Source organism: Fukomys damarensis, unplaced genomic scaffold (assembly GCF_012274545.1).
Source record: "Fukomys damarensis isolate Sample0158 unplaced genomic scaffold, DMR_v1.0_HiC HiC_scaffold_26, whole genome shotgun sequence".
Lineage (NCBI taxonomy): Eukaryota > Metazoa > Chordata > Mammalia > Rodentia > Bathyergidae > Fukomys > Fukomys damarensis.
Genome location: NW_022900938.1, coordinates 19,526,471 through 19,538,030, shown reverse-complemented (window position 1 = coordinate 19,538,030; position 11,560 = coordinate 19,526,471). Strand labels below are relative to the sequence as shown.

Sequence of the window (11,560 nt, the reverse complement as noted above, 5' to 3'; positions counted from 1 at the left end):
ATCTCTAGTGACAAACAAGGGTGCTGGGAGCAAAATAGTTTTGTATCTGAAAAGGTGACTTGGGACATAGGTTAATAATATTGGGAACCAAATATTGTTAGACTGATAGATAGGACTCAGAAGCTAGCAGTTGTAGGAATGGAAATATCTCTCGTAGAACTACTACCGAAGGCGCTCTTTTCCAGCAAGTGGTTGAAGACTCTTTTGTTGCCGTCCTGCAAGCCCTCTTCATGGATAAGGACGAAAATTAACAGCTATTCTTTGTATCCTCACAAAATGATTGTTATTACATAAATTCAAAGTACACCCCCTTGTGTTTAACATTTGAGACTAAATATTTTATATCTACAAGGTGTGATAGAAATATTGGCATTTAAATTATTTTAAAATGTATTATAGCAAATAATGCGTTGGCACCAATTCCCCGTAAAACAGTTCCCTTCTCTTCAGAGACACTTCTGCCATCTTTCTCACCACTTTCTGAAGTCGTTCTGGAAGTCCTCTGTAGTCACGCTGTCCTGGCTGCCTCGATGTCCCGAATCAGTTCAGACACTGAATCGATTCAGTTCACTTTCCGTGGTCATTTTGACTTTGAGAAGAACCAGAAGTTGCACGCTTCCAGATCCAGTGGATAAGGTGAGTGAAGAGACACCGTAATGATTTTGACAAACCTGCTTTTCCATTGGAGAGCACTTGGCAGCAGCATTCGCCATAGTTTTTATTAAACCTCACTCGTGACACTCATGACACTCGTGAGAGAACTTCTGGGACTGCCTCAGACAGTGGCAAGAACAATGGGATAAGTGTGTTCAAGTCAGGGGCATTTTAAGGGGGGCTTAATGGCAATGTGTCTTTTACTGTAATAGATATTTTAAAAATAATTAAATATTCACCATATATTTTGACCACCCCTTGTAAGTTGTGGTAAGTAAAGCTGCGTGTGTGTGTGTGTGTTGCTAGGGATCAACAAATCAAAGGCAAGTGTACTACCACAGGACTACCTTTCCAGCCCAAATGAAGCTTCTGACAAGTAACTAGTAGTAGAACACACAACTGTGTCAGAGGACACCCTGGGTCTTCTGTAGGTCATAAACCAAGGTCTTAACTCAACTCAAAATCAGAGACCAAAGATTTTCTGATTTGTGTCAGTCAGCTAAATCTAGTCCCACAGGGATAAATGGTTTACAACAAAGGAAAAGTGTTTTCATAATCTGTACTTCTGTGTGATGCAAATTGGAAAGGGATAAATGTAATGTTTCTTTTCTTAAGTAGTGAAAGGAGCGCATGAATGTACTAATAGATGTGCCTGGAGGAAAGTCTGCCAGCTTGAGCCGGGCTGCTGCCATTTTCACCACTGTGGCCTCCCAGGCTGCCTGCCTCCGCAGCTCCCAGAAGAGCGGCAAAGGGCCAGGGATTTAGCGCAGTTAGCAGCACTGTATCTTATTCACAAGCACAAGGTTCTGAGTTCGATCCCCAGTACTGGGGGGGAAAAAAGAAGAAAATAAAAGGAGAGAGGCAAAGCTCTCTAGTTTGCTGGTGTGGAGCCAGAGGAGACGAAGTAAGTCAAGAAAAGCCTGTATCTTCTATCTCTACCAAAAATGACCTATTATGCCTTCAAGTCAAGCCCTTTATGTTGAAGAAGAAGTTGTTTCTTAACTTATCAAAGAGAAACTCAGTTCTTCTAAAGAATCTGAAATGAGCAGCCTGAGCTTCTATTTACATATATGTAAATGACTAATCAGGGAACAGACTTTCACTTAGTGCAGGCACACATTTAAAGAAAAAGTGGAAAGATGGTTAAGTCAGAGGCACTGGGCAGCAGAGATAAAAACTTGATTCTAAAAAGACAAGGACTGAAGAGATTTTCAGAAATATGATACTATAACATTTCCTCAGTTGTAAAGATACTTAATTTTCGGACAAGAGTGAAAATCCATGTATGTCTTCCACTTAAGGCTTCATGGATCCACTTACTAGGAGAATGATTAGAGGGAGGGGAAGAAAGCCTTCCTTGAGTTTTCCAGACTCTTCCTCACACTGTCTACGAGAGTGGGCAGCCAAAGTCACCAGGATTCAGGGATCAAGGGATGGGCAAGTGAGTGCACAGATCTAAGGGATTATCCTGTTGGTTCTTCTGATCCCTGGATTTCATTGGGTAAGCGATAATGACCAGCAAAGACCACTGAGCAGAGAAATAGCTTGATGTGAGCTGTGTTCTATAAAAACATACACTGGAAATAGTGTGGAAGAATGAATTGGATCAAGAAACGGATGGCAGCAGAGACCAGAGTCATGGTCTCTCATATACTTCAAGTGAGAGACGATGAGATTTTAAAGAACAGTGGCATCGACACTGACCCATCCATGACTACAGGCATGGTATCAAAAGCAGCCAAACACACCTCCCCATGACCGCAGACCACATCAGACCCATCTTGGTGGCCCGCGTGCCTATGTTGTCCTGGGACATCTTGTACACCTTCCTCATGAGTTCATATGTCATAAGAACATTTGCTTCCTATAGCTTTTAATGTGCATTCCTTGTCATAGGGGACTTCGGATACATATACAGTGTGAGCACAGCACTATTTCTTCACCCTTCTCATGAGCCAGCCCAGCAAATTCTTCTTTACTTCTTTCTATCACATTCAGTGTTCATTCACAAAGACATGTGTTCCACGGCACCCTGCCTGCCTCTTAAGCGCAAGGTCCTGAGTTTGATCCACAGTCCCTCAGACAAACTAACAATAAACAGATGTTCCAGGAAGAGACATGTGATGACAGTCCAGCAAAAAGCCTCTCTCTTTCAGGATGACTGAGGTCAGGAGGAGGCTCTACATAGCTGAGGCCAATGTAGAATCATTTAATAATAATAAGATAATTATTATAGCTTTGTATGCTGTACAAAACACTCATTTGTACCAGTATCTGGGCTCAATGTTTTAATACATATTTTGCCACTTAATCCTTACAACAATACTAAGAAGTTGGTACTGTTATCATTCATATTAAACAAAGAGAAAACTAAGGATCTAATAAAGTTCAAGAAAACTCCATAAAACTTCATAGCTAGTAGGTGGCAGAGCAGGGATTCATACCCAGGTCTGCTTACTTCTGAACTCTAGCTCAGTGCCCTTCAGCCATGAAGAACACCAGCACCTCATCATTTCCTGCACAGATGCTGATCTATTTCTGGTCCAGTCCTATGGTACTAGGTGAACCTAAACCAAACTGCAGGCATCTCTTCAAATCTAATTCAATATAGGAACACAAGCCTATCTCAACTCATGGAGGACTATCTTGGATTTAACCCAGCACTTAGGATCAGGGGCTTGAAGGAAGAGGATTTATCAAAGGATCCAGATTGGAGGAACTCTCACATACAGTGTAGCGTGGACCTAACATGGATCAGGGAGGAAAAGGATGGAATATAACCAGCACTTATAATGTCCTTCCTTCAAGGGTTGGTGACTAGACTTGTCCCAGTCACCTTGCAGGAAGGGACTCCTAGAATGCGGGTTCCAGTCACAAATTTATGACACTCACAGGACAGCAACCTTCCCAGACTTGAAAAGAGGCTCAGGTGAGATTTTGTGCTTGAATAGTAATGATCTATTAGCTCCAAGTGCATTAGCAGCCATATATGGGAAGGGAAGGGGCCTATCAGCCGTGGGTCTGTGATTCAATCCTGCACCTGCCACACTGAACTGTCAGTTAAAGAAGTCACTCGGTTCCAAATGCAGAAGCTACTCGTGATCATCACTTACTGTACATTACAAAGAACTCGAAGAAGTCTGATGGCATAGAAAAAGTAAACAAAAGATTAATATCCAACATTTATATGCAAGCAATACATCATTAATGATCATTATGGAGAACTTGCTTAGTTCAAATGAGGTTCCAGAAGACTGGAAGCGTTTCAGTGTAGCACCAGTATTTATAATAGCCACCCTGGGGAACAGCAAGCCCATCAACTTGACATAGTTAATATGCAAGGTAATGGAAATAAGTAGAGGTGAAACGGAACCACACGGACACTGAATTATCTTGGGAGCCAACTTCCATACAAATAATTAGAAACTGCCCCGTTTATTAGCAGAGTGGAGAGGACATTGCCTCTCACACCTTAGGTCACATTTTAACTTACCATTTAAAACTGGCATGCCATGTAACCCTGCTGCTTACAAACACAGCAAAGAACATTCACTGAAACTGACAGAGGACAAATGGTTTCTAAAGAAATTTGAGGAAGAAGTTGTTTACATGGTTAGGAAGCAGCAGGACACCAGAAAAGAAGTGGTCTGAATTTTAGTCCCTGTCACTGTGCAACATTTTTTTCATTCCCTTTTTAATTTCCTCAGCTGCAAAACATGGATAAGATTGCCTACCTATCTTCTAGTTGGTATGAAACTACTTTGTGGAATGTAAGGTAGGAGAGGGGCGTGCAAATGGCACCACTGCTGAGCAGCGCCTGGAGGACATTCAGTCACCCTGGGGATTTTGCCAGCTTGCGAGACAGTGTCTTCAGCTCTAGCCCATTGGTGCCTTGAAAAAACGCAGGACTGATGTCCCAGACGGGCCTTCCCACATTAGGGCAAAACTGCACAGAGCTGTTCTCTTACTTGATAAGAAATCTCTCAATTTTGAAAATGCAGCAACTGAAACAAAAGTTCCTGAAACTCTGTTTATGCAGCCTGCATCCTGTTCAGGGACAATTAGTCTCCAACCTTTCCCCAGTGGGTAATATGGTATAAGCACAATTAGGAATTTTATTAGTTGATAATAACAATAATTACTAACATTTATACAGTCATAGGATAGAATACTTACTGTGTTTCAAGTACTTGCTTTATTTTGCTGTGGAAATGAGGGTCCTCTCCCCCAGCTTTACTCAGGTATAATTGTCAAACAAAGATTACATATATTCAAGGTATACACCATGATGATTAGACGATGAGTATTTTGTTTTGTTTTTTGTTTATATGCTTGCACTGCTAGGATCAAACACAGAGCCTCGGGCATGCCAGATGAAGGCCAACCCAGGCAGGCATTCTTCTACGTGTCAGGCAAAATCATCCCAAAAGGCGCATTAGAAGGTAACTTTATAATTTTCATTTTTATATACATGGAAACTGAGTGAAATTACCCCTGGTTAAAATTATCTGAATTTTCTGGAAGTTCTGATTTCTTTTTTTAAATTATGGAAACCTTAATTTTAAAAAAATATTGAGAGTGGGCATGATGTAGAATACCTTCAGCTTCGAATTTCTGAACAAAATTCTTCACTGTGACCATTCCAAGGAAAGTTTTCTAACAGCACAATTAATTATGGATCTTTCTAGTAAATAAGTAAACAGAATTTGTCAAACATTTCTTTCAAAAAAAACTAATAGGTCATTTTTTTTTTATTTTATCAGGCAAAAGAGGGAGTGGGCAGAGAAGGCAATTTATTTTTCTGACTTACATATTAGAGTTAACTATGAGGCAGAGAAGATAAGCTACCCAATGCCAGTCCTGTGTCAACTTCAAATACAAGGTAACCGAGTCCAACGGGAGCAAAGCAATGCTTCATCTTCTTGTTATTGCCTCTTAAAGACTCCCCCAAGGTCTGCAATTCTGGGAAGTATTATCTAAAGGAGTCTTCAAGTTCAAACAAAATATTTCCAAGAACACAGAAAGAAGGGATTTTCTGGGAGCGAGCGGCACTCAGTCAAATGACCAGGTGAATGAATACCTAAATGATGAATGAACCTTGGCTTTACTTTCCCTTTCTCCTTCCCCTTAGTAGGTCTTTGTCAATATCTATGTTCATTTGCGTGACCACCAGAGAATATAACAAGGAATAGTTAAAATGCAGTGTTCTTCGTGGGTTAGTTTGTGGGTCATGTTTAGTGATTATCGGCAAAGCACTACCAAGGAAAGATGTGTATGATTACTTAAAACCTTCAAGGAATTAGAAACCTGCACTGTTTCCCAGTCCAGTTTTGTATTCCTATTCCTCCTAACACTCCTTCCCATCCTTCTGAATTCTCTGCCCAGTTGTTTCCAGCATTTTCTTGTTTCTTAGAGATGAAGGACTTCCAGGCAACAGAAGTAGTCAAAAATATCAAAAAGAGCCGACTACGAAGGTCATAGTGAAAGGAAGTCAGAAATGGACTCTTACCCAGGGTCAGTGTGCAGCACTTGGATGATTCCGGCACACATGCACGACGAACTTGGGCAGAAGAGGCAACAAAGTGGGAAGCCAGATGCCAAGGAGTCTGGCATCATCTCCTTGATCACGGTTTCAAGGCCTGCATCCTTCTCTTCTCATCACAGGCTGAAAGTTTCCCCCAAGGAACTGGGTGATTGGAAGAGGAAGTGTGTAACCTCTGAGGAAATCTGAAACAAAAGCAAAACAAGAAAAGCAATTTCTCTTTTCACTAAAAGAGCATTCATTCTGAGAAGCAGAGTTCTCCGAAAATGATGTTTCCTGGGCTTGTGCTAGGGAATTTGTCAGTGAATTCCCAGAAGCAACCACAAAAGAAGAATCCTGGGATCATGACTGCTTGTGGGAATTTTTAACAGTAACCATGATAAGGGAAATGACAACAATTTAAAAATTCCCAAGAATGGATTAAGCTAGGACAGAAGAGCAGTACTTTTCTAAAACACAACCAACACACTTCCCCTCCATATCCCTAAAAGCAGGATCGCTATACAGCTTGTGAGCCCAGAGATTTTTATGTTGCATTCAACTATGTGTTTATAGCACTTTGGGATGTGCTTAGCACTATGCTGGGAGCTTCTTTAATGGCCAGCAGTTAAAAGGGGAGACATTTAAGGAACTTCAGGTGTCAAAGAAATCATGGAGTTTTTAGGAAACTTGCAGCTTGTTGCAGGCCCAAAATTCACGCTCTGTGGAAAACTAGACTCAATTAAATTGGGGGTTGCTTTTCAGTTGCCAAATTTCATGCAACTTCCGATGGACTTGGAATGAGGAATAGAGAGGCAGCCCAGAGCAAAATGAGCTGAGTAGGGAAAGGGGAAAATAGATTTGGAATGTAAAAAGCAGGGCTCTTTGATGGGGCTGAAGAACTGACACATGGAAAATGTAATGCATTATTGACAAACACGTATGCTGGCTGCAAAAATAATTAACACAAGCAGAAAAGAAATAGGAATGAAATGGAGCAGAAAGACTTTGAAAGATTGTGAAGTAGCCGCTGAAATTGCCAAGCTAATGTCAGAGAGATGATTAAAATTTTCCAATAGAACAGGTGACTAGGTACTTAGGAGAGTGTGATGTAAACCAAGAGAGAGTGGATCATTCTATGAATCTGCACAGAGGTACTAATCAGCATTTTATGTGCAACTTTGCAGTACACATTATAGCAGATGGAAGAAGCTCTTAAAAGCTGAGAGCTAAACAGAGTCTCACTGCCTTTCTGTTCCATAACAGCCATCCCTGGAATGGGTACTTGTTCCAAGTGAGCACTGTGCAACCAGTTCCCACAACAGAGTCCCAGAAATATCAATATGCTCACAAAGTACGGATATCTGCAGATCCCTCAGACCAAGGAAGAGGAATGGGAAAGAAAGAGGTGTTTAAGTCCCTAAATGAGGGTGAATGGATGGGCGGCCTAATCAGACAAGCTGAAGCCTCAGCAGTCAGATCTCAAAGTGAAGGTCAAGGGGCAGCAAGGATAAATTCTTCTGCGGGCCAGACTCAGGCATGCACGCTCATATTCTTGCAGAAACTGTATTGCTGCAATAACAAAAACAATTAGACTATGGATTGTGGCTATGTTAAAAGAGAATAATTCTTCATGATCAGAATGGCTTTTTCGCTCATTCAACAGAAAAAGACTCTTATTTTTTATTTGTTGGCAAAGCCAAATTAGAAAAAATATATATCTTTACGACCTTAGGAGACAAATGAGTGATACCAAATATCACTGAAAATGCTATTAATCTACAGTGATATAAAATTACCATCTCAGCACAAAGAAAGCCTATATAATCTGAATTTCTCTAACATCATAAAAACGAATGAGAAGCGAAATTGAAAGTAAGTATGCTTTTGAGATGCCGTTAAGAGTTACATGCATTGTTAACAAATGTGGGTAGACAAAGCAGTGATTTACCTTGAGTAACAAATTCATAGAAACGCAGACAGTTTCCAAAGGGGACCAACTCTTTGCCCTATGAGTGGGTTGACGACACCTTTGAGGGTGTTACTCCCTTCTTAGATATTTAAGCGTAGCTAATTAGTCACTGACTTTTATGAATTATTTCTCCCTGCTTTCAGTTGCTCATTTTCTGTATATTTAAGAAGCCAGAAGTACCTGAAAGGAGGGTAAGGGTATGGCAAGGAAGAGGATAGAGATCAGGATTTTCTTCTGCATATACAGGAGCAGCCTGGGTGACCTCACTGGATGACCAGTGAGGAACACAGAGAGCCACTGGCTCCATCATGAGGGGCCCTTCCCCAATCTGAGTAGGATGCACACTTGTTAGTCTCCCATCATCTCAGGTTAGTCCAAGGCAGAGGAACCTCAGCCTGCTTCCAGGCCATTTGCCCAAGCCACTGGAAGAGCTGGAAGAGGAAGACAGCAGAAGCAGGGGACAGTAGCACCAGGCTGTTGAGAGGGTGGGAAAACAATAAGGACGTGGAGGGGGAAGGGATAAGTAGGTAAAAAGGCAGAGAAATAGGAGGGAAATGATTGTTTCCATTTCTTCTTCCATATTTAAAAAAAAAGAAAGAAAAAGGAACCCATCACCGCTGCTAATATCCACACAGAAGAAATTTAAAAATACACATGTTGCAGTTTTCAAGTTGTCTCAAGGATGTTATGGGGACAGTATATTTAAAATGGTAAAAGTTTTACCAAGTGTCACCAGTAATCTCTGAAAATTTGCTGCTAATCAGTGAAAAATGCAAGGGTTCATTGCTGGTTTTCTTTGGCACAGATTGCATGATAGGTATTATAATACTACATTCAATACATTCCCAAAGGATGAGCAGGGGCTCTTCCTTAGAATCCCCTTTTACTGAGCAGTGCAGTTTCCTGCCCATGGGCACATATTTAGATCAAAGTTAATCTGGAAATAAAATTGAAGTCTCATCCAGTCCGTTGTTCTTTCCGTGAAACGGAACCACACACTAGGCAGCAGCCGCACGGACACAAGAGATGCTGGGATCTCAGGATGACCCCAAGGATAAATCCAGCTTTGTGCGATCTAATCCTTAAACTTGGGGGGAATTATTAAGACTAGTTCAAAAAGACAAATACAAATTCAGGCATTAATGGGAATATGTATTTTGAATGAATAAAGAAATGTCAGTATCATCAACTTTATAAAACTGTCACATATTATAACTTCGAAAAACCCCAGGAAAATCAGATTATGTTTTTAGTAACTAATTGTCTCTTACAGTTCTATAAAGCTGGTTTCCTCACCTTTTTCCTTCCATATGCTTTGACTGCCTCTTTATATAGTAATGATTTTATGATATTTCCTAGAGAGAGGATAGGTGAATAATTCAGGCTTTCGTGTAGTGTGGTTGATCAAACTGTGGTAATTGATGAAAAAGTGACTTTTCACATTAGCCTTTTATTGGCAATGTCAATATCTATAAATTCCTCTGCAGTTTCCCGCTCTAGGTCAAAGCTTTTGGAGACTGCCAGCCCTCTGATCCCATGGGGCAACTCCTCGTGCTACCCTGGGCCTGTTCGTCAAGGCCTCATCCTGGTGTCAGAGGGCTCTGAATCAGGAGGCAGAGCCGCAATGAGTACGGCCTGATTCAGACCCCTTGTCCTTAAAGCACAGGATGCCCCGGTGGTTTGTCAGAAGGCACTCAGTAGTGTTGGGTGAATCGAGAGGATTTTTAGAGCCCACCAGTCTAGCCAGCAGCCCCAGCACCACCATAGGCAAGGACAGTGACACTCCCAGGATGAGTCCATGTTCTCAGTCCAGGCTGCTTTCTCCTGCAGATGACACCTGAGCCTTAAAAAACACCTCGAATTTCAAATTCCTCTAGCTTTCCTGTGGACCCACCTTTTTAGTTGGCTCTGGACAAATTATGAAACAGAAGGTTCACTTTTAGGATCGCCCTTTGCTGTGGCTTGAATCTAATGTCCCCCAGAAAGCCTCATATGGTCATAGGTGCAGAGCTTCAAAGGTTAGGGTGTTAGGGTTAGGGTGTGTGAATGTGGATTAAGGGTGTGATGCTAGGATGGAAGAGAATGGACAATGGAAGCCCTGTCCTGGGTGTAGGCAGCACCAATCAATAGGCTTACAGCCTGGATGGAATAGAAAGGGGGAGAGGGAAGGCAGGCTTACTCCTGCTCATTGTTGCTTTGTCGTCTTCTGCCTGCTTTCCACAGACTGTTTCTCCTCTGCAGTACCTGGCTGCCATGCCACCCTGCCTTGGAGCCAGCCAGCCTATGGACTGAAACCTCCTCAAATGGAAGCTGAAATAAACCTTTCCTCCTTTAACTTTGCATGTTGCATATTTTGTCTCAACAACAAGAAAAGTAACTAAAATACCCTTTAAGCACCCTTCCTGTTCTTAGAATGAAACTGCAGAGGAAATTCACAAATAGAGAACTTACATAAGAGTGACGTTCAATGAAACTTTTCCAATCTATCAACAATCAATTATTAAATTTTTATAAATCCTTTTGTAGGAAAGACTGGATGATCTTTTTATGTTCTTTGTGGTAAGTTACAAAACTGTCACATGAAGAGTCGACCAAAGAGTATGCAGCTAAAAATCATAAAAGAAGAATTGTAGTGGAATGGCCTCTTACTGACCCCAGAAGCCAGAGGAGATATCCAACTTCTGTAGGACTTGCTCTTGGTTTCCAAGTGGAGCTCAGGAGGTAATATTTCCATATGAATAAATGCCTAGAAACTGGTTAAACTGTTCCATACCTAGGATGAATGGATTTAGAATAGAAATCTTTAAAATAAAATGCCCAAGATTTTAAAGACTCTAGGTCTAACTGTGGGGCATAGTGGAGCCAGTAGGGAAAAAATGCTGTGACTTTGGACAAATTTCCTTTAACTAAAGCAAGAGTTGTATTATACCATGTGTACAGCCATGTGCAGAACCGAATCCCCTGATCTCAGCTAGCCAACGGCAGGTCACTGGTCATTCGAGAGATGCAGATGAAAACAACACTGAGATTCCACCTCACCCCACAAAGAATGGCTGCTATCAAGAAATCAACCAATAACAAATGTTGGCGGGGTTGTGGGGAGAAAGGAACCCTTCTCCATTGTTGGTGGGATTGCAAACTGGTGCAACCACTATGAAAGTCAATATGGAGATACCTCAAAGAACTAGGATTAGAGGTTCCATTTGACCCAGCCATCCCTCTGCTGGGTATCTTTCCAAAAGAACTAAAAGAATCATATCACAGTGATGTATGTGCACCCATGTTTATAGCGGCACAGTTTGTAATAGCTAAAACTTGGAAACAGCCCATTTGTCCACCTGTTGGACACTGGATAAAGATGTGGTTTTTCTATAAAATGGAATACTACTCAGCCATAAAGAATGAGAAATTAG

At 41.4% G+C, this 11,560-nt stretch overlaps 1 long non-coding RNA gene across 2 annotated transcripts in view; it reads left to right on the top strand.

The window, feature by feature from the left end:
- The first annotated feature begins 344 nt into the window (after positions 1-344).
- Positions 345-11,560, top strand: part of LOC104850220 — a 13,656-nt gene continuing 2,440 nt past the window's right edge. Inside the window, exons 1-4 of one of the 2 annotated variants that reach the window (XR_776913.2) lie at positions 345-636; positions 4,999-5,096; positions 5,418-5,722; positions 10,674-10,868. This is a non-coding gene — a long non-coding RNA (uncharacterized LOC104850220). The remainder of the gene's footprint in view (positions 637-4,998; positions 5,097-5,417; positions 5,723-10,673; positions 10,869-11,560) is intronic. The other variant, XR_004514398.1, reaches the window with a different exon arrangement.